Consider the following 21965-nt stretch of genomic DNA (forward strand, 5'->3'; position numbering starts at 1 on the left):
AAAAAAAAAAAAAAAAAGACTCCCGACGTTAGGAAATGCAAGTTTTTAATTGCCCATCTCTGCAATTAGCATAAGGTTGTATGCCATATGGTAAAACAAGGAACAGAAATAAAGGGGATAGAAAAAAATCGTATAATCAGAAGATCAGAAAACAGCTCAGGCGCTGTGAATTGGGCAAGACTGTTGAATCACAGACCTGTACCTCTGAAACAAATAATGCAATATATGTTAAGAAAAAAAAAAAAGAAGATAGCAGGAGAAGAATGAAGGGGGGAAATCGGAGGGGGAGACGAACCATGAGAGACGATGGACTCTGAAAAACAAACTGAGGGTTCTAGAGGGGAGGGGGGTGGGAGGATGGGTTAGCCTGGTGATGGGTATTAAAGAGGGCACGTTCTGCATGGAGCACTGGGTGTTATGCACAAACAATGAATCATGGAACACTACATCAAAAACTAATGATGTAATGTATGGTGATTAACATAACAATAAAATTTTTAAAAATAGAAAATTAGATTTAAAAAAGTACATTTTATGATAAGGGCATTCTCCACATGATGTCTAATGATAAAGATGTAAATATTACTTTATTTGTACTTTTAGCCTCAGGCTCTGTCTTTATGATGGTAAATTATCTAGTCTATTTAATAAAATAAATTAATTAAGTAAAAAAAAAGAAAACAGCTCAGGTATGTATCTTGAATTTAACCAAATACATATCAGCCCAAATATGCATTCCAAATGACCTTGACATTAATGCAAGCATTAAATTAAAATATTTTCAGAATATTATTGGGTACAGAGAGAGAAAGAGGGGGAGAGACTATTTCTAGAGGGAAACCCAAGAAATTACAATGCTGGTCCCTCTAGAGAGGGAAGAGGGTAGAAGAGCTTGAAAGACAGGGATGGGGAGGAAAATTCCTTTTCATTGTAAACCCTTATGTTTAAATTAATGCATTTACATTCTTTCTTAAACCACAAATACAACCTAGAGAGATCCAATTCCACTTACATCAGAAAGGAGATTATCAAGACAGAATATGTACTCTGACCCTCCTTCTTCTTCCTGAGAGCAGGAGATAAAACTCCCAGATGAAAGATGCCTTCCCTACACCAGTAGGAAGGAAGATATATTCCCATCATCAGAGACTGGAAAATCTGGGAAATCTGTGCAAACAAACTTGGTGACCTAACCCTGTCGTCCTAGTCACCTCACCATGTACTACCCCAGCCCAAACTCCTTTGTCTTGTCAATTCTAGACAAATTTATTGCTTCTTAGTCTAAATGGTATAAAAGTGTCCTTTTCTGGTCACTTTGGATCTTCATTCTCTTGTGAACGCTCCCATCTATATGTAAACATTTGAGGAAAGTTTGTATGCTTTTCTCCTGTGAATCTGTCTTATGTCAGTTTAATTCTTAGGCCCAGCCAGAGACTGAAAAGGATAGAGGAGATTATTTCCTCTCCTGCACACCCCATATCTAGCCTCCCCTTTCCTCAGCCATGGTCAGGGTTGACATGACCTAAGCTTCATGGCCATACATCCCACAAAGTCAGCCTCCCAAGATAGGAGTATTCCCACCAACAACTATGTTGGAGACAACACAAGTCCATAGGTGAGAGCTGAGTGAACAAGATCATAAAGACCATAATGTAATTGTGAAGTATGGACTTTTAATTCATTTTATGTATGTCTTATAAAAGCTGGCAAGAGGGGAAGAAAATCATCCTATCTAGGCATGGTTTCCCTTGCCCCCCTATATAGAATAGCAGGAGACTGATTCACCAGAAACAAGCATTGACCGGTGGTCTCTCAGGTGGTATGGCCAAGTGAAGAACTTCAACGGGTGAGTCAAGTTAAGGAATTTGGGAGGCTGTGGTAGGGAATGTCAGCTCCTCCTTACCCTGGCCCTCCTGCAACATGAGCCCTGGTGGGGACCAGCAGTAGAGGAAAAGGCAAGGCAGGTGGTGTGGAGGAGAGAGCATGACCTGAGAAGTTCGATAGAACTAGTGTATCTCCTACCCAGCCTTGCAACTAAGTTCCTCAGTAATTATGAACAAGTTGAGCTGGGTCCGAGTCCTGATCTGTGAATTGGAGGTGCTCAATATGATGCCACGGTTGGGTTGGCACAGTGAGGTGAAGCCCCTGAAGTTCTGGGTGTGGATGAGGTGCTCCCTAGAGGTTAGTTCTGCTCACCCTACTCCATGTTCTTTTGTTTGCTCATGTGGCGGCCCTTAATCTTTAGTGGCCTCGTCTGCTGAACAGGGAAGGCTCTTGCTGTTGGCGCAAAGAGCTTGTTTGGAAAGGCGGCACACACAGGTGTGTGTTATCTTTGGCAGCTGCCGGAGGGCTTCAGCTTCCAGAGACACACTCTGGCCCAGCTCTGTAGGCGTGAGGGAGGTCAGCCTCCTTCAGCCCTGCTTCACCTTCACAGAACCAAGGCTTTAAACAACAGCTTGGACAGGGTGTCTTCTCTAAGCATGGAACTAGAGTTTCCCTGAGGCCCGAGGGATCACAGGTAATAGCTGCCCCTTAACCTCAGGAGGACAGAAGTGAGAACAGAGAAACCAGAGGCTTGGTGTTTCCTGTTGTTTTTTCCTCACAGTCCCGTGGCCCCACGGGCGCAGGCATAATCTATAAGGACTGGGGACAAATCTAGGTTATGGTCCCCAAGCCAGATGGATTGCCATCCCCTCCCGCAACCACAACCTCTTTTTACTGTGCTGAATTCTACTCCAGTCCCTTCTCTCTCTCGGGATGAGCCTGTCCCAGGATGTTCCTCACTCCCTCAAGGCTAGATGACACCCAGCGGAGCCCCCGACTGCCTGGTCTGACAAGCCCCAGCCATGCTCTCCTGAGAGTTGGTCTACATGAATCAGGTAGGAGAACCTGCTAGCAAGTCTGGGGTGGCCACGTTAGAGACAGGCAGGAGAGATGCACGAACTGGCTTTCTACCTATTCTCTCTACTCAATATGTCACAGGACTTCTGAGCCTGGGAAGTGAGAGGCAGTCTCCCCACTGCCATCCAGAACATAGTGTGACCATGTGAAGACTAATGGAAACAAGGCACCGTTTGGCACTTGGGGGGGATTTCTAGCTTTGGAATTACCTGGAGAGAGTGCCCTGTTGCACAGGGTGGCATGCCTGCAAGGATCCTGACAATGGGGTCAGGCTCAAGTGGCTTTGTGGAGACCAGAGCATACCACAGGGGCCATATGAGAAGGTCATGAATGGGCTTGTTGGTGAGCACATGCGGACACCTCGGGAACTCCCAGAAATATGTGGGCAAGACTAGGGAGATGGGGTGGGGGTAAGTGGGTGTGAAATAGGGGCAGCCAGGCAGCCAGATGTGGGTCTAAATATGATATGACCTCTTTCCTCTCTCCAGGACAGGTAAATCTTGGAAACTTGAGCTTAAAGATATGTGACCTATTAGGAGTAGCAGAGGAAAAGAGAGATCTTTTAGAAAAAGCGTGGTTGGTCACTATAGGGGCTGGAGGCAGTATGGCTAGAACCCAGATGTGTCCCTGGAATCCTTTTCAGATCACTACAGGTCGAGGTAGAAGTTAATGGAAGACCAGAGCCATTCCCCACAGGCAGTCCTCTGGTGCCCAGGCTCCTCCACTGAAGGGCTACCTCCTTGACATTAGCTGAATGATCCAGATAGAGACCTTTGATCAAGCTGATGTTTTTTCCCCTCCTGGGAATGTGAAATATGGAATGGAGAGACACAGAGACTGGACAGCATTGAGGTTGAGTCACATCAGTGGTAGCACCCTCGAGAGGACTTTCACAGAGTTAAAATACCTGTTACTTACTCACTCTATAGACAAGGCTGAGCATAAAGGCTTAGCAGACTCTGCGGTCACCCAGATTTGGGGAGCCATATAAATGAGGGGAAGATAATTAACACTCAACCACACACAGGCCCGTACACAAAGTACCATCTCATTTTACACTCACTTTCAGCTTTAGAATATCTTTATGAACTTTACAGTATCTTTATAAACTATATCTTTATAAACTTGCTTCATTTTTTGGTCTCAAGGTGCCCTCTCAGTTTGGAGGATACTTCATTGTCCCTCCTCCACCTCCTAACAACTTACTTCTTGTGTTTTTGATTTTAGCCATTCTGACAGGTCTGAGGTACCAACCTCATTGTGGTGGTGATTTGCATTTCCCTGATGATGAGTGATGAGCGTCTTTTCTTGTGCTTGCTGGCCAAATCTGTATGTTTTCTTTGGAAAACTGTCTACTCAGGTCCTCTGCCTATTTTTTTTAATTGGATGATTTGGGGTTATTTTTGGTGTTGAGTTGTATAAGTTCTTTATGTATTTTGGATATTAACCCCATATCAGATATATCATTTGCAAATATCTTCTCCTAGTCAGTAGGGTGCCTTTTTGTTTTGTTGATGGTTTTCTACACCACTCAGAAGCTTTTTATTTTGGTGTAGTTCCAATAGCTTAATTTTGCTTTTTTTCTCCCCCTTTGCCAGATGAGACATATCTAGAAAAATGTTTCTATTACCAATATCAAAGAAATTACTGCCTATGTTTTCTTCTAGGAATTTTATGGTTTTAGGTCTCACATTTAAGTCTTTAATCTATTTTGAGTTTATTTTTGTATATGGCATAAGAAAGTGGTCTGGTTTCATTCTTTTGCATGTAGCTGGCCAGTTTTCCCAATACCATTTGTTGAAGAGATTGCCTTTTTTCCCATTGTATAGTCTTGCCTTTTTAGATTAATTGGCCATAAAATCATGAGTTTATTTCTGGACTCTGTTCCATTGTTCTATGTGTCTATTTATGTGGCAGTACCATACTGTTTTGATTATTATATAATCAAAATATATATGTTTTGTGGCAGTACCATACTGTTTTGATTATTATATAATCAAAATATATATGTTTTGTAAGTATATTTTGAAATCTGGGATTGTGGGCGCCTGGGTGGCTCAGTGGGTTAAGCAACTGCCTTCGGCTCAGGTCATGATCCTGGAGTCCCAGGATCGAGCCCCACATCGGGCTCCCTGCTCTGCGGGGAGCCTGTTTCTCCCTCTCCCCCTCCCCCTGCTTGTGTTCGCTCTCTCGCTGTGTCTCTCTCTGTCAAATAAATAAATAAAATCTTTAAAAAAAAAAGAAATCTGGGATTGTGATACCTCCAGCACTTTTTTTTTAAAAGATTTTTATTTATTTATTTGAGAGAGAGAGAGAATGAGAGAGAGCACATGAGAGGGGGAAGGGTCAGAGGGAGAAGCAGACTCCCTGCCGAGCAGGGAGCCCGATGCGGGACTCGATTCCGGGACTCCAGGATCATGACCTGAGCCGAAGGCAGTCGCTTAACCAACTGAGCCACCCAGGCGCCCCCTCCAGCACTTTTTAATTGGCCTAAGCTATTCACCACCTTTGGGGTGGCTGTCTCTCCCTTGCTCTGGTTTTGGCTATTGGGAAGTCTGTGAACAGGTTGTTGTAGGAAGGTATCAACTGGGAGGCAGAATCTTTCAAAATTTGTTTTTTTAATCCCAAATGAGCCCTTGACTTTGAGGGGGGAAAAAAATCACAGATCCTGAAAGGGCCTTTCTCTCAGTGGAATGAACCAAAAGCCTTATTCTCTCGGAAGCCATAACCACTCATTGCAAAGTGATTGAGAAAAAGAAAAACAATGCCCATAGAACCAATAAACCAATACAAACCTGTCCACCCCTACACTTAATAGCTCCCCCCAGTTTACACAGAAGATTGGCTTGTTTCCAGCCTCTTTCCCCCTACCCCCAAATAATCATTTCACCAAACCTCCATGTGTAAGGTGTATGTGAGGCATGAGCTGTCTGGAGAGGCATGTGGAGATGGTGAGTGGCTCAGGTTGGAGCGCTGGACACAGAATTGGAAAACACATTTCATTTCAGGACAACTTTCTCGGTGAGGTAGACACTCTGAGCACAGACCCCATAGGACCTGTGAGAAAGTCCACACTTTGTGTTTTAATCCTAGATTGTTTACACAGAGCTCTGTTTTTAAGGACAAATAAGACTTCTAATTAATTAGGTTTTAGGTTTGGTTAGCTTCTGCTGAAAAAGTACCCTTCAAATGTGCAAAGGTAAGCTAAGGACCAAGGCTATATCCCTAATTATGTAAGTACATTAATTATGGCAAGGGGAATGGTGGATGAGCCATCCCGGGAACTTGAAATGGAAAATCCGAACATGGTGTGTTTTATTTATCAAATGCTGAAACAGGCTCGAATGCTATATAGCTTAGACCTTCACTTCTTTTAATTTTATTTTTTTATGTTCAGTTAGCCAACATATAGTACACCATTAGTTTTTGATGTAATGTTCAACGATTCATTAGTTGCATATAACACCCAGTGCTCATCACAACATGTGCCCTCCTTAATACTCATCCCCCACCCCCCTCCCTTCTGTAACCTCAGTTTGTTTTCCGGAGCCCATAGTCTCTCATGGTTTGTCTCCCTCTCTGATTTCTTCCTCTTCAGTTTTCCCTCCCTTCCCTTATGGTCCCCTGTGCTATCCCTTATGTTCCACATAAAAGTGAAACCATATGATAATTGTCTTTCTCTGCTTGATTATTTCACTTAGCATAATCCCCTCCAGTTCCATCCATGTCGATGTGAATGGTGGATATTCATCCTTTCTGATGGCTAAGTAGTATCCCATTGTATATATGGACCACATCTTCTTTATAGACCTTCACTTTTGACACTTATGAGAAATTCCTTGGACATAACTCTCAAAGGTACCAGGAAACTTTGTGTGAGATGACAGTAAACTCATAAGGAAATTGGTTGACAACTTCTCCAGCTATAAATTGATTTGCATTTTTATCTCTCTGAAGAGGCATCTGAACCAGACAGAAAATTCTCCCTCCGTAGTGAGACAGAATAAAGGAGCCAGATTACTATGTGGATATGAGATGTTACTCAGTACCACTCATTTGTCCAGCCCAGCCCAGCCACATTCCCTCATAATGGAAGTTATAAACTGGGCTGGATTCTGTGTGTGTGCACCACACTGCCTGTTGATGTGAGGCTAAGCACCACCTTCATCCTGGGGGCTTTCCTTTTTGGGAGGGTGGAGGTGCCTGGGCTTACAGACTTGGTACAGCAGGTCAGTCTGCTGAGGGCTTTCCAGCAGCCAGCCTTGGGGGAGTTTAAGAAAGGTAACCCAACCTTTGACCTGAGACTGGTTTTCCTACGTGAATCTCACAGAATTAGGCAGTCTCCACAGCGGTAGTAAACACTTTTCAATTATGAGTTTCCATTCGTTGTATCCATATGAATGTTCTCTTTCCAAGCCTCCCTGTAGGTTGAATGAATTTGTTGCAATTGTGGTCATGGGGGACAGAATATGTATGTCCTCTGGGGAGGTATAGGTTTCTTTTGAGCCTTGACTCTAGAAGGATCATCATGTATTCCAGGGACACCACAATCTGAAAGGGTAAGAAATACTGCAGTATTTCTACATCTACATCTACAGGGTTGCTGTCCACTGAGAAATGAATGTATGGAAACTGGAGATCTGCTTGTGGGTGAAGGATGGGCCCCTAGTCATCATCTCAAGCAAGTAAATCAGAAGACTTTGAGTAAAGCAGATATAATAATGTGGGTGGGTCTTAGCCAATCAGTTGAAGACCATCAAAGAAAAAGACAGAGGAACCCTGAGAAACAAGGAATTCTGCCTTCCGATTGCCTTTGGACTCAAGCTGTGACATCAATTCTCCTCTACGCCAGATTCTTTTCTCTTGAGCCCAAGAAGAAGAGAGCCTCTCAACTCCAACATGGGTGACTGTTGGGTCTACAGATCAGTAGGCCATATAATTACTTGGAGTTCTGTAGGGTCAATGCTCTGGAGGAGAAGGAAGTCACTAGGCCATGGCAGAGATAGTTAAGAATACGTTCACTGAGAATGCAATTTCATTTAGAGTGAAAACGAAACAACACCTAGCCAGGCATTCATAAGGTATAACTTTGTGTGGACACACAGCACTAAGTGCCTTAACTAAGACCTGAAATCGGACCTCTCTACTACTCTGTCTTGGCTCTGGTATTCCATTGCAGGACACAGAATTGACTTTGAGTCAATGCTTGGAAGGCAGTTCTGGTCACTGCTCTTCTGCCAGGGAAACCCCAAGAATGCCAGAGGCTTAGGGACTGACTCCCAAACTGTGGGTCATGAGTCCTCCCTTGTTCTAGGGTTGGACGTTTTATAAGGTCGTGTCAAGAAAGCCACAGGGGTCGGTAATGAATGACCTGCATCAGCTCACTGACTATCATTTATATTTGAGACTTTCTGAAACCTTAAGAAGTATACAGGGAACTTTAAGCAAGTTCTGTAAGAACCTGGTTCTTGTGGCCTTTCAGATGTTGGTTTCAGAGTGGCCAGGATATCTCGGAAGTATAAGCCACACAGAGCCCTTGGAGTAGAGGTTATCTCCAGCTAGTGATTGGAACAGGCTAATCCAGGACTGATGGGTGCTTTCCACAGGACTGCATAACTCTGTGCTTTGCTTGCCGATCATCCTTCTGCTGGTTCCTCTATGCCTCCTCTATGCCTCCTCTGCCTCCCCATCTTTCTAGATATTTCCAGGGATCGCTCTCCTTTGAACATGCATAAGCCTCTCGTGTTCTACTGTTCTGACTTCTCAGTTCTGGTCTGACCCTTGCAAGGCCACTTGAGTGTGGGACTCACCAGCCACTCCTGGCCCCAGGGCTCTGTCTTCTGGTTGCAGTATTCTTTCTTAAAACCTATAATCCCAGTCCAATCATGAGAAAAGCATCAGACAGATACCTAGTGGCAGGTGTTCTACAAAATATCAAACCAGAGGAGACTAAGGCAATGTCACATACCAGAGGAAGAAGTGGTAACAAATAAATAAATGCAATGTGGTATCCAGGATTGGATCCTGGAACATAAAAAACGACATTAGTGAAAAAATTTGTGAAAGTCAAAGAAATTCTGTACCTTGGTTAATATCACTTTTGTAATAGTAATTCTGTACTTTTGATTAATAGCAATATTGATTTTTTTTGTTTTGACAAAACTACCATGGTTATGTATGAGTTAACACTAGAAGACCAGGTGAGAGGTACACAGGAATTCTCTGTACTATCTCTGCAATACATTTGACAACTGCAATGAAATGGTCAAATTCCTTGAAAGACACAAACTCTCTGTGCCAGTTATTGCTTTATTGCCTCCTGGCTCCAAATTCACCCTTTTAGGCTATTCCGTGAAAATAGATCTGGGCCCTTTAAATATTTTTTTCCTTTGCCAGACAGCTCTGAAGCTTCGTCAGTAGAGGGCACTAGAGAGACATTTCAGGAGGGAGAGTTTTGCTTCCTGCAGCACCTGGAGCTTTTGCAGTGCTCAGCTTCTGCTCTGCTGGAGGCTTCTCTAGCAGTCAGCTCCTACTGGGCTTAGAGGCAGCAACAGCCAATGGTTTTGTAGCTGAGTGCCTCCAACCCTTGCAATGCAGGCGGTTCCTCGCTGTGCTCAGCAACCAGTAGCACCCAGCCACCAGAGTCTTCCCTTGAGACTACTTCTTTTTTTTAAAGATTTTTTTTATTATTTATTTATTTGAGACAGAGAGAATGAGAGAAACAGAGAGCACATGAGAGGGGGGAGGGTCAGAGGGAGAAGCAGGCTCCCCGCCGAGCAGGGAGCCTGATGCGGGACTCGATCCCAGGACTCCATGATCATGACCTGAGCCGAAGGCAGTCGCTTAGCCAACTGAGCCACCCAGGCGCCCGAGAGACTACTTCTTGGGCAGCATTGGAGCAAAGAGCCTCGGCTGACATGCCTGCAAAGTTTTCCTGGTGGTCCTCCTCGGTATCATAAATGCAGTATGATGCTCAGACTGAGGTCCTGATGCAGAGGCAAAGCATAATAGAAAAAAAACCATGAGCTATGAAGTTAAAATATCTGAGTTTGAATCCCATTTAGGAGCTCTGTATCCTTGAACAAACTAATCTTTTTGCACCTCAGTTGTGGCGTTAAATAAAGCACCTTGCATACACATGTTTTTGAGTTACATCTCCTCCCTATCTGTATCATCTTTCCTCTCTCTCTCTCTGATGGATTTCTTTATTACCCTGAGAAGATATCCCCTTGTCTTAAAGAACTTGTCTGGAAACCACACATGGTCTGTGTTGTTTTGTTGAGGTTCTTCCCCGCTCCGCCCCAGCAAAGTCAGCTACTTTGCAGAGCCCAAGGTTCAAGGTTCCTACATGCTGATGGTGGCCTTGAACTCTGGCCGGCTCACTGTCCAGAAGTGTGTAAATCTCAGCTTCTTTGGCCTTGCTGCATTCTCACCAAACAATGTCTTCAACTAGCTACCTGAAGTTGGGAGTCTTCCCCCCGGCAGTCCTCCTCAGCACAGAGCTCCAGGCAGTGGGTAAGTCCAGGCAAAGACCAGCCCCACCCGTCTTAGAACAAGAGAGCCATGAAGTGGGAAATCTAGGGCTGGCTGTGTGCAGTATAAAAGAGGGGACGGAAGTGAAGATGGGTAAACGTGGAGAACAGTCCACATCAGTAGATAACAGGGCATGTTTTAACTGTCACCACCCATACTCACGCGGGTATCTCTGTGCCTGACTACCTTCTCCCTCCGTTTTTGCCACGGTCAGCCTCTCCAGCTGCACTCTGTGGGCCTTCAACCTGCTGCTCTGACCCTGCACCAACAGCTACTGCATGTCCCCACAATCTCTCCATTCATTCTACCCACAAACAGATACGTCTGCTCATTCTTTTTTAGATTTTATTTAAATTCAAGTGAGTTTATTCTTCCAATCCATGAGCATGGAATGCTTTTCCATCTTTCTGTGTCTTCCTCAATTTCTTTCATGAGTGTTCTATAGTTCCTAGAGTATAGATCCTTTACCTCTTTGGTTAGGTTTATTCCGAGGTATCTTATGGTTTTTGGTGCTATTGTAAATGGAATCGATTCTCTAATTTCTCTTTCTACAGTTGCATTGTTAGCGTATAAGAAAGCAACTGATTTCTGTGCATTGATTTTGTATCCTGCCACATTACTGAATTGGCAGGATACAAAGCAAAGAGCCTCGGCTGACATGCCTGCAAAGTTTTCCTGGTGGTCCTCCTCGGTATCATAAATGCAGTATGATGCTCAGACCGAGGTCCTGATGGAGAGACAAAGCATTATAAAAAAACCCCTTGAGATATGAAGTTAAAATATCTGAGTTTGAATCCCATTTAGAAGCTCTGTATCCTTGAACAAACTAATCTTTTTGCACCTTGATCCCTAGGTCTTGGGATCGAGCCCTGAGTCAGGCTCCCTGCTCAAGAGTTCCTTACTATTTAACACGTTTTTGGAAAGATGGAGGAGGACCAAGCACGTGTTCCTGCTGGACTGAGGATATCAGGTTCTAGTATGAGTTCTAATAATTTGGGGGTGGAGTCTTTTGGGTTTTCCACATAAAGTATCATGTCATCCGTGAAGGGACAGAGTTTGACTTCTTCTTTGCCGATTTGAATACCTTTTATTTTAAAATAAATAAATAAATTCAAGTGAGTTAACCTAGAGTGCATTATTGGTTTCATTAGTATGTAGTGACTCATCGTTTGCATAGAACACCCAGTGCTCATTCCATCAAGTGCCCTACTTCCTCCCCATCACCTGATACATCTTCTCATTCCTGAGAAATCCTTTTTCTGAAGCCTGCTTCTACCTTTTGTGTCTTTCTTCCTCACCACCAGTCACTCCTGAGCCCTTACAGGATAACTTCAGCCACTGCCACCAGCAACATGACAGTCACCACCAACACCTCCCCCCACCACACATACTGCTACCCTCCAAGGGCGCTGATACCTTCCTGGCGGACAATCTAATAATTTTCCGCAACTGTCGACTTCCTTGATATCGCTGCAGTATCTGACATTGTTCAGGATCCTTTCATTCCTGAAACTCTGCTGAGGCTTCTCTAATACTATTTCCTCTTTGCCTCTTCTCTGCCTGCTGCTTTCTCTTCTTCCTCCCTGTGCTGTCTGAAACGTCTGGCTGCGTTGCCACACCCCACCTCTACCATGCAAGCAGTTACCAGACTTTGTCAGCTCTTCTTTCAACATTTCCGTTACATCTTTCCACACCTACTGCTACCGCCCTGGTTACATACCTGGACCATTGCAATCCTCCCCTTATTCCCTCTCCCATAAAATATGTGTTGTGTGTATTGAATTCCAGCCAGTTCTCCACGTGAGTGGGAGATTGTTCTTCCTATGGCGCAGCTCCAGTCAGGCCACTGTTTTCCTCAAAATGCAAATGTATCATCTGACAATTTCCCTCCCCACTTCTGCCTCTAACCCTTGAAAACCTCCTTTACATGGTTCTTTCTACCACAAGTGTAATTGACATGCTCAGTTGTCCTGACCAGAGCAGTATTTCTCACTTTAGTATGACAAGGATCACGCAAGTTTCAGCTGAGTCTTTTTTGATAATGAAAATATTTGTGTGGAGCAGTGCCCCAAAGACCAGGCCCATGGATCAGGAGGACGGGCATCAGCAGTGGGAGTGGCCATGTCTTGGCCATATCTCCACCAGCCCTTGAAAGAGGTAAGGGTAGGAGCTCTGCCTGATATCCTCAGTCCAGCAGGAACATGTGCTTGGTCCTCCTCCATCTTTCCAAAAACGTGTTAAATAGTAATGAACTCTTGAGCAGGGAGCCTGACTCAGGGCTCGATCCCAAGACCTAGGGATCACGATCTGAGCTGAAGGCAGATGCTTAACGGACTGAGTCACCCAGGCGCCCAAGTTATAACTTTCTGGGTGCCTCGGTGGCTCAGTAGGTTAAGCGCCCGACCCTTGATTCTTGATTTTGGCTCAAGGCATGATCTCAGAGTTATGAGACTAAGCTGAGCATTGGGCTCCATGCTCAGCTGGGAGTCTGCCTGAGATTCTCACTCTCCCTCTGTCCCTCCACCCCGCCACGCATGTGCCCGCATGTGCGCGGGCTCTCGCTCTGTAAATAAATAAATAAATATCTAAAACAAGAATAACTTTCACCACCCCAAATACATATTTATGGTTGAAAAACAAGACTCTATAGCCAAAACTATATAAACAAATACATAAATGGCACCCACAATATCATTGCCCAGAGAAACATTGTTCATTTTTCAGTGTATTTCTTTCCATACTTATTGTGTCTGTGAATACAAACACTTTGCTCATTCAAATGTTTTGAACATTCCCTCAACATACCTTATTTTTATTTTTATTTTATTATTTTTTTTAAAGATTTTATTTATTTATTTGACAGAGAGAGACACAGCAAGAGAGGGAACACCAGCAGGGGGAGGGGGAGAAGGAGAAGCAGGCTCCCCGCAGAGCAGGGAGCCCGATGTGGGACTTGATCCCAGGACCCTGGGATCATGACCTGAGCCGAAGGCAGTCGCTTAACCGACTGAGCCACCCAGGCGCCCCATACCTTATTTTTAAACTTTTAACTATGGGAGATAATTAAGCACAAAGCAGACAGAACAGTCTTCTGTTCCCTAGTTTTGGGATAGTTTAATTTCCCTAGTTTTAGGATAGAACCCATACCCCTCACCCAGCTTCAACCATTATCAACGTGTGATCATTTTCTCATCTCTAATCCTACCTGCTTCCCTTCATCCCATGTTATTTTAAAGCAAATTCCAGACATCATTTCTTTACATATTATTTCTGTATCTATCTCTAAAAGATAGGAACTCCTTTTAATTGTATGGCTTATCCTACCCTTTTGTTACTATTTACTGGTATAGTTTTATTCTCTCTTTATTAGATATATGGTCTTTTACTATTTTATTTCACTCTTTTATTTGTATGATCTCTCCCTCCATCCCTTTCTCTCTCTTTTACTATATGTCTTGTATTTAGAAAGGTTTATATTTTTGTTGTAATGGTAACCTTATACCAAGACTTTTAATACTACCCTCAGTCCCTACATTTTTGGGGGTTATAATCTACAGGTGTCCTACTATGAGTAATAGTAATAATAAATTTTCCTTGTTCCCTTTTCCCCCACTCCGCTACCTCCAGCAGCTGATTTGAAGTAACATCTTTTCATTCCCATTTAATCTTTCTAACGTACTCATCACATTTACTCTACTTTTTATATATTCTTTCCATCCCCCTCCCCAATTTTTGATAGGTATATTATGTTTACATTGTCAGAGCATATAGCTAGTTCATAGACTTTCTCCGCAGGACCATTATTCAGTATAATTTTGTAAATGCATAGTCTATGGCTTAACTAGTCCCCATGTTGATATCTCTCCAGTCATGTTGGTCCTTTGAAGATCAATCTCTATTAGGTTCCTCAGAAAGTCTGAGGGGAACAGTACCCCTCTCCCCACCTCGTTGCTGCCTCCGGATTTCTGCACAGATACCAACACCTTACTGGTCTGATAGATGGTAGTTGTTTGTTCCCTTCTGCCTACTCATATTTTGAAGTTTGAGGGGATACCTTGTTCCCTAGTTTTGTTGTCTCTGTGCTTCGAATTTTGCTATTTTGTTCTGTGTGTTTTTATGGGGACATTTTAGAAGATTCAGAAATTGTGTCGGCCTAAACAATTAAAAACCACCTTCCCGGAATTTGACATTATTTTTTAACAACTTGCAACTTTCTCTTCTGTGAAGTGTCTGCTCAACACTTTTGCCCATTTTTCTGTTGATTTGTAAGGGATTCTGGACACAAGCTGTTTGTCGTACATATGTGTTCGCATTTTTTTCCATTGTGACTTTCCTTTTCACTCTCTTAATGGTGTCATTCAATGAAGAAAAGTGCCTAATTTTAATGAGATCCCATTTATCTATCTATTCATATGGTCAGTAATATTTCTATAATATCTAAGAAATATTTGCTTCTCCCAAGACCTTGAAGCTATTTACTATATTGTCTTCAAGAAGCTTTATTGCTTTACCTTCACTTAAGTCCATGATCCAACTGAAACAGGGATTTTTGTGTGAGATGTGAGGTAGGAGACAAGGTTCTGTTCTTTCATATGAATAATCCACTTAATCCAGTTTTATTTACTGAAAAGACTTTTTCCTGCTTTGTATTATAGTGGCTCCTTTGCCATAAATTAGGAGGTTGTGTGTATACATCTTCACATTGGTCTGTTTGTCTTGCACCAATACCACACTGTCTCATTTACTGCCACACATAATAATATAAGTCTTGATAAATAGTAGCTCAAGTCCTGCAACTCTGTTTAGGATTGTCTTGATTTTTTTTTTTTTTGGAGCTTTCATATAAGTTTTAGAATCAGTTTATCATGAATCAGCTTTACATGCATTTTTATGAAAAATCCTTTTAAGATTTTGACTGGGATTGTATTAAATTTCAGTTTGAGGAAAACTGACATCTTTAGCATAGGAAGTCTTCTAACTCATAAACATGGCATATCCCTCCATTTATGAACACATTTTCAATTTTTTCCTTAGTAATACGTAATTTTCCACACATAGTTGATTAGATTTATTCCTAAGTAATTGATAGTTTTTGAATGACATTGTAAAGGCACTTAAAATCATTATTTCGGAATTATAAGACTTCAAAGCTTTTAACTGGGTCTTTCCTCTTATCAGGCATCAGTGAGCACACGTTCAGAGAAGTCAGGGGCTGTGGAAAGGGACAACAGTGCATCAGGAGTAGCCGTGGTCACACGTGCCCCACCATTGTTCAAATAGGTAAGTCCTGGCTTCTTCTTCCAGCCCGCCTGCCCTGGGAGAATTAGAAGTTTAGTGCGATCTGAACTTTCACAGTTGTGTGGTCACCCAGAAATGTGGGAGAAATACACCTGAATACTGAGGTCTCTCTGCATTCTTGCCCTTCGGTGGGAAAGATTAGTCATGAGGTCCTTCATCCCAACATTTTCAAGAATGAGAATCCTGAAATTTTTTTCATTTTTCTCAAAGAATGTATACCAGAAACTAAGAACAAATTGATGGCAAAATGTGCCTGTAATCTCATTACCAGGAAATAAACATAGTTATATGTTTGTTCATACACACACACACACACACACACATATTCAAGGGGTGTGGTGCCCAATGATCATGGCATCATACTCTACAAACATTTTTAAACTTTCTTTTTTGTTGTTGCTTTTATGCTCAATAATATGTGGTGAACAGTTTCCCACTGACTGTGGAAGTATTTCCATAACTCTCTTTCCCCAAAGACTTCAAAACATTTTCATTGTGAATACAACACATTTTGCTTACTAATTCTTGACCAATGGACTTGTAGGCTTATATTTTGCTATCAAAGGACTCTCCTGGAACTAAACCTTTCTGTGTATATGTGATTATTTCTTTAGGAAATGTTCCTAAAGTATTTTTGCTGGCTCAAAGTGCATACATTTTTTTTAAGCCGAAGATGCATTGCCAATTTGATTTTGTGAGGATGCATTGTCTTTTTCAACAACTTCAGTAAACATCGCAGTGTTGGATATATTTTAAATTTTCTCTACTTGGCAATAATCCTTTCACGGGAATTTGTGATTTTAAACCAAATGCAATTTAAAAAGAGTTTCAATTATGTTCATGAAATATTTACTTGTTTTTAGGGAATGTTTCAATAATCCTTTGCAATGAGTTGGCATCCCCCAGAGTGGGAAAGGAGTGAAAAAAAAAGCATGTTTGGCAACCTCTCTGTGACAGGTCTTTTCAGTATATTATTTTGTTTGATCTTGAGAGCTTTAGGTGTGAGAGATGTAAGTATTCATCTCACTTCCATTTTACAGATGAGGAAACTGAGGAATGAACCAAATGCTTTTTCCTTTTGCTCACCTTGCCATGATTTCTCTCTACCCTCTTCCTTAAGTCACTTGGATCACACTGCAAACGGTGACACCAGGAGGCAATCATACCTCACAGTGTCCCCGTTTGCACTAATGACTGGTGTCCTTCTACCCCTCCAAGCAGAGCAGAACCTGAGTGCCTGGCTCAGGAGCAAAGCCTGGGATGTCATCAGCCCCCATGGTGCCATCTGCCAGCTATCACTGTCCAGGGCATGACCTGCCCAATCACACATGGCAGTACTGATTGGAGCCGATGAGGTGGAAATACCTGTACGTCTCACACTTTTGCATTTAATCTTTGTAACACTTTACCAAAGTAAATCTTATTACCCATATTTCAAGTGCATCGAAACTGGATCTCAGATTGTGTGCTAGTCTTGTATTGGGCAGTTCATAAATGACAAAGCTGGTCTCTTCACCTCTGAAGCACATGACGCTGCCTCCGGAATGAGGTAATAATGGGGGGACACTATCCACATGGTTCTGCATTTTCCTCCACACCAGTGAAACCGTAAGAAAAATACCCAGCATCTTTGCATAGAGTGCCCACAAGTGTGTGTCCTGGTGTCTTGGTGGCTGGCCCCACTCTGACTCACTCTCATGGCCAAGCTCCCCACTTAGGACCACTTCTTCCTGCTCAGACCTTTCCCCGTTCTCTGCAAAGCACAACTAAGCAAAAGCAGTCTCTGTCCCTGTGGGGTTTCCCATCTCTGCCTGGCAGACTGGGCTTCTCCCCTACTCCTCTCTCTTCCCCGAGGCAAGACCCATACAGTCCCATCGGAAGGAGCTACAACAGAAGGCCATGGGGCTTCTGTCTGGGGGCAACTATTCCTGGGGCTGCCAGCATGTTCTGGTTCATGGGAGGACATGGCTGCCAGCACCACAGAACCTTGGCAGCAGTATAGTGGAGGGAGGAGGTTTGGAGTCACACAGACCCCATTCGGACCCAGCCGCCTCCTTTTCCTAGCTCTGTGGTTTTGTGCAAGTTACCATCCGAAAATGGGAATAATAGTTCATACCCCACAGAGTTGTTCTAAGGGTGAAACAAGATTGTGCCATGAAGCAGCCCAGTACCTGGCAGGTACAAGTGCTCAGTAAAAATGGTAGCCAAGAAACAGCTGAGGGGGTGATGCTAAATACGCCCCTTCCCTGAGGTTCTCTTGGTCAGTAGGGACAATTAGCATCATGTGGAGGTAAAGATCCAGAAGTCTGGAGTTAGACAGACATCCTTTTGGTTTTAGGCTCTGCCATTTATTGGCTGTGGGACCATTTGGTGACCTGGCATCTCCTCTCTGCGGGCCCATAGACAAGTCTTTATTAAAGCTCAGGGCCTTGCCTATGTTTAAGGCTTTAGGTACATATTTCCAATTGCTCATAAGGACCTGTTTAAAATGCCAGAAATGTTAAGGCACTCATAAGATTGCTGACCTTTTCGTATCCAACATGCCTATGACATCATGACTAATGGAATCCATAAGGCCACTAAATGGCAGCTTGTGTTATTATTTACAGCAGTCTGTACTTATATTTGAACGGAGTAGCATAATATTTATTCATTTTATGGACAAGATAGGGGGTACATAAGAGCTTGCTAACCCCACGCATTCCCCTGTTGCCTGGTTCTGCATGACATGTACAAGGCTTCGGAACCTGGTCCCCAAGAGCTGGGGCTGCCACCTCTCTCCCTGGCTCTGGGTGCCAACTCTGGCTTTCCTGGGTGCTTGTGATGGAACTGGAGTTTGACGGTCAGCCTGGGTCTTGGACCTCCCAAATCCTGTTATGCTTTGAAATCCCAGTTGCAGCCAGGGGCTTAGAAAAGACCAAAACCCTAGGTTGTCAAAGGCCCCTTCTCCTAAAGGGATGAATCAAAGGCTTTTTTCTTTTCCCTTGTCCTTGCCAGGGCTTATGATCATCCTATTCCCAGAATAAACAGAGTCTCATTAGGTTTTCATGCCTACAATTGTCCCCCAGTTTGTACAAAGGGATAGCTTGGTTCCAGACAGGAAAACCATAGCCTCAAATCTATAGAGGGTGAGAAATTCATGTGGAAACAGCCTGTGTTGGAATTCAGAAAGTCATGACAGGCTGGATGGAGACCACAACTAGCTCAAATGACACTTCTGTGAGAATCAGAAAAAGGCCCTTCCAGCAGAGTCTAATGGGTGCTCAGTTTGGTAAACAGATAACACCTTTATCCTAATATGGAAAAAGTACCCCTCTCTCAGGGTGGAGGCTGTGTCTGGGAGTAGGACTTCACGAATGAAGTCGGGGATGGATTACAGTCCCATTCATCCTGTCACCAGACATAATTGTGCAGTGCACCACCTATAAAACCATACATGGCAGCCATGGCTAGAGTGAATGAGATGGAAGTATGGGTGCCTTCATTCCTCATTACATCTTTTTGAAGTCATAGTGTCATGCTCATTTCATGGACATGGGAATTGGGGCTCAGAAAGGTAATGTGATCCGTTAATAAATGGCAAAGCTGGTCTCTTTAACTCAAAAAACCAGATCACTTTCTACCACCCTATACTGCCTCTTTGCATAAAACCTTTAAAGAGCCACCATTTGCCCACTTCTGCATCTTTCTTTATTCATTTTCTCAAGGCACAGCAACTTCAAGAATAGAAAATCCAGCATCTTTGCATATGGTGTGTTCTGGTCTTTTCTTTGAGAGGCCCAGCTGAAGTAAGCAAGCCCTGAACCAGTGGGGTTTCCCCTCTGCCTGGCTGGCTGGCTGGACTTCCTCCACAACTCCCCTCCTTTCCTTTGTGGGGACACACACAACCCATCTTGAGGAGGCCATGGGGGTGCGAGCTAGAGGCCAGCTATCCTGAGGCCTCCTACGTTGTTCTGGCTTGTGGGTGAACATGATAGCTAGGTCCATGGAGACTCAGCAGCAGTACTGAAGGGGCTTCTTGCAAATCTTTCTTCGGGAATCAGACTTAGTTCAGATTCTGTGTCTGCCTTTTCCTAGCTCTGTGGTCTCGTGTCCATTGCTCAAGCTCCCAGAGCTTCAGTTTATGTAAACTGGGATTAAGAATACCTACCTCCTAGAAATCTTGTGACAAACCAGTGAGATCACAGGCACGATGACAAGTACTCACGACATGGTGGAAAAAGTCCCTGGGAGTTTGGGAGTCAGATATGCCCCATTTCTGAAGACACCCTTCTCCCAGAGGAAATGTCACCCTCATGAGATGGTGAGAAACCAGAATGTCTGGAGTCCCACAAATCTCAAATTTCATCCCTGTCCAGCCATGGCCCTCTCCTGTTATTACCTTGGTCTCTGTTTGCAGGCCCATTGACAAACCTCCATTCAACTCATGGCCCTGCACACCTGTAAGGGTTTCAATTTGTATTTTCAAATTGCCCCACAAGGACTGTTACATGTAAAAAATGATAGGCAATCTGCATGGTAGTTGTGGAATCCCTTTGACCCAGTGATGCTGTTAAACAGCTTTGTATTTTTTTAAAAAAGATTTTATTTAGCTTTCTCAGACTCTTAACATCTGGAGGTCTTTCTACTCCTCTTAGCTCTTCCACCTAGATCCGTAAGCCTGGGCCTTTTTTACAATCTCGCTCTTTTTTTTTTCCGTCTACCCTTAACTCACCAACATGAGTGCAGATCCAGCTCTGCCCCTATGCCCGCCTGGACCCGAAGCACCCAGTTCTAGGGACTCTTCTCCAATGCCTGAGATTTACGGGCCTGAAGAAAATTATGCATCCCTGCAAATGTCATCTGCTGAGACACCCCACGCGGAGACCATCTCTCCTCTTCCTTCGTCCATGGATCTGCTTGTTCAGGACAGCCCTGACTCCTCCACCAGTCCCAGCGTAAAACCACCACCCACTTCTGGAGAGGAGAGAACAGTGAGGAAGGAAGATACGGCCCAGGGCAAGAAACAGAAGATCAGGACCGTGTTCTCTCAGACCCAACTTTATGTCCTCAATGATCGATTTCAGAGACAGAAATACCTCAGTCTCCAGCAGATGCAAGAACTTTCCAACATTCTGAACCTTAGCTATAAGCAGGTTCCAGAATCAGAGAATGAAATGTAAGAGGTGGCAGAAAAACCACTGGCCAAAGGAGAGCAAGAGTGTGAGTCAGAACAGCACACCAACCGCAGAATACCCAGGCTTCTCTTCCTACCACCAGGGATACCTGAGGAACACTTCCGGAAACCTTCCAATATGGAGCAACCAGATCTGGAATAACCCGAATTGGAGCAACCAGACCTGGAACAGCCAGTCGTGGAGCAACCACTCCTGGGCCAGTCAGACCTGGTGTCCCCAAGCCTGGAACAATCAGCTCCAAAACTGTGGAGAGGAATCTCTGCAGCCCCAGATCCAGTTCCAGCAAAATTCCATCAGTGATTTGGAGTCCATCTTAGAAACTTCTGGGGAAAGCCATAGTGTAATACAACAATCTGCTAAGTATTTTAGTACCCAGCAAATAATGGATTTGTTCCCAAATTACTCTGTGAACATACAGCCTGAAGATGTGTGACGATGAGTATGTTATTCGATCTCAGTTTGGGTGGTGGCTGTTATCTCCTAGGCTTTGTCTTTTAGGTCCTATATATCTCTGCCTCGATATTCTGTTTTCCATTATTCTTACTGTGTCCATTGAGGGGGTACAATGGGAGTCAAGGAGGTTTCAGTAGCGTTGGCTCTATGGACAACATGATAAAAGGTGTTTCTCGCTATAGATAACTAGATACAATACTAATGTGGATATCTTTAGGCTCTAGAATCTAACCTCAAGAATAGGAAGTGAAGATACAAAGACGTGTGATGAAGGATAATTTGTATTTTCTGAGATTGTGAGGCTTTTCTTGTTAATAACCTCTAACGGTGAAGGGTTAAGCTATAATGTGCTTCATTGATTTCTTCTGTCCCTTGTGATGTTTTACTAGAACTGTTAATTTGTTCATTATTCTAGTATTTGTAGAAAGATGTTTTGTATTTTAATGTGTCATGATAATAGTACCAGTTTGGCTAATTGCTTTATAGGTTTAAGTACAAATAAATAAAATACACACTTTACCCTTAAAAAAAAGATTTTATTTATTTATCTATTTATTTATTTGAGAGAGAGAGAGAGCACAAGCGGAGAGAGGAGCAGAGGAT

At 43.4% G+C, this 21965-nt stretch overlaps 1 pseudogene; it reads left to right on the plus strand.

Moving 5' to 3' along the window:
* The first annotated feature begins 20450 nt into the window (after positions 1-20450).
* LOC118025023 lies at positions 20451-21760 on the plus strand (annotated as a pseudogene).
* The last annotated feature ends 205 nt before the right edge of the window (positions 21761-21965 follow it).

The sequence above is a fragment of the Mirounga leonina genome, unplaced genomic scaffold, assembly GCF_011800145.1.
Source record: "Mirounga leonina isolate KUSES-001 unplaced genomic scaffold, KU_Mleo_1.0 Mir_200, whole genome shotgun sequence".
NCBI lineage: Eukaryota > Metazoa > Chordata > Mammalia > Carnivora > Phocidae > Mirounga > Mirounga leonina.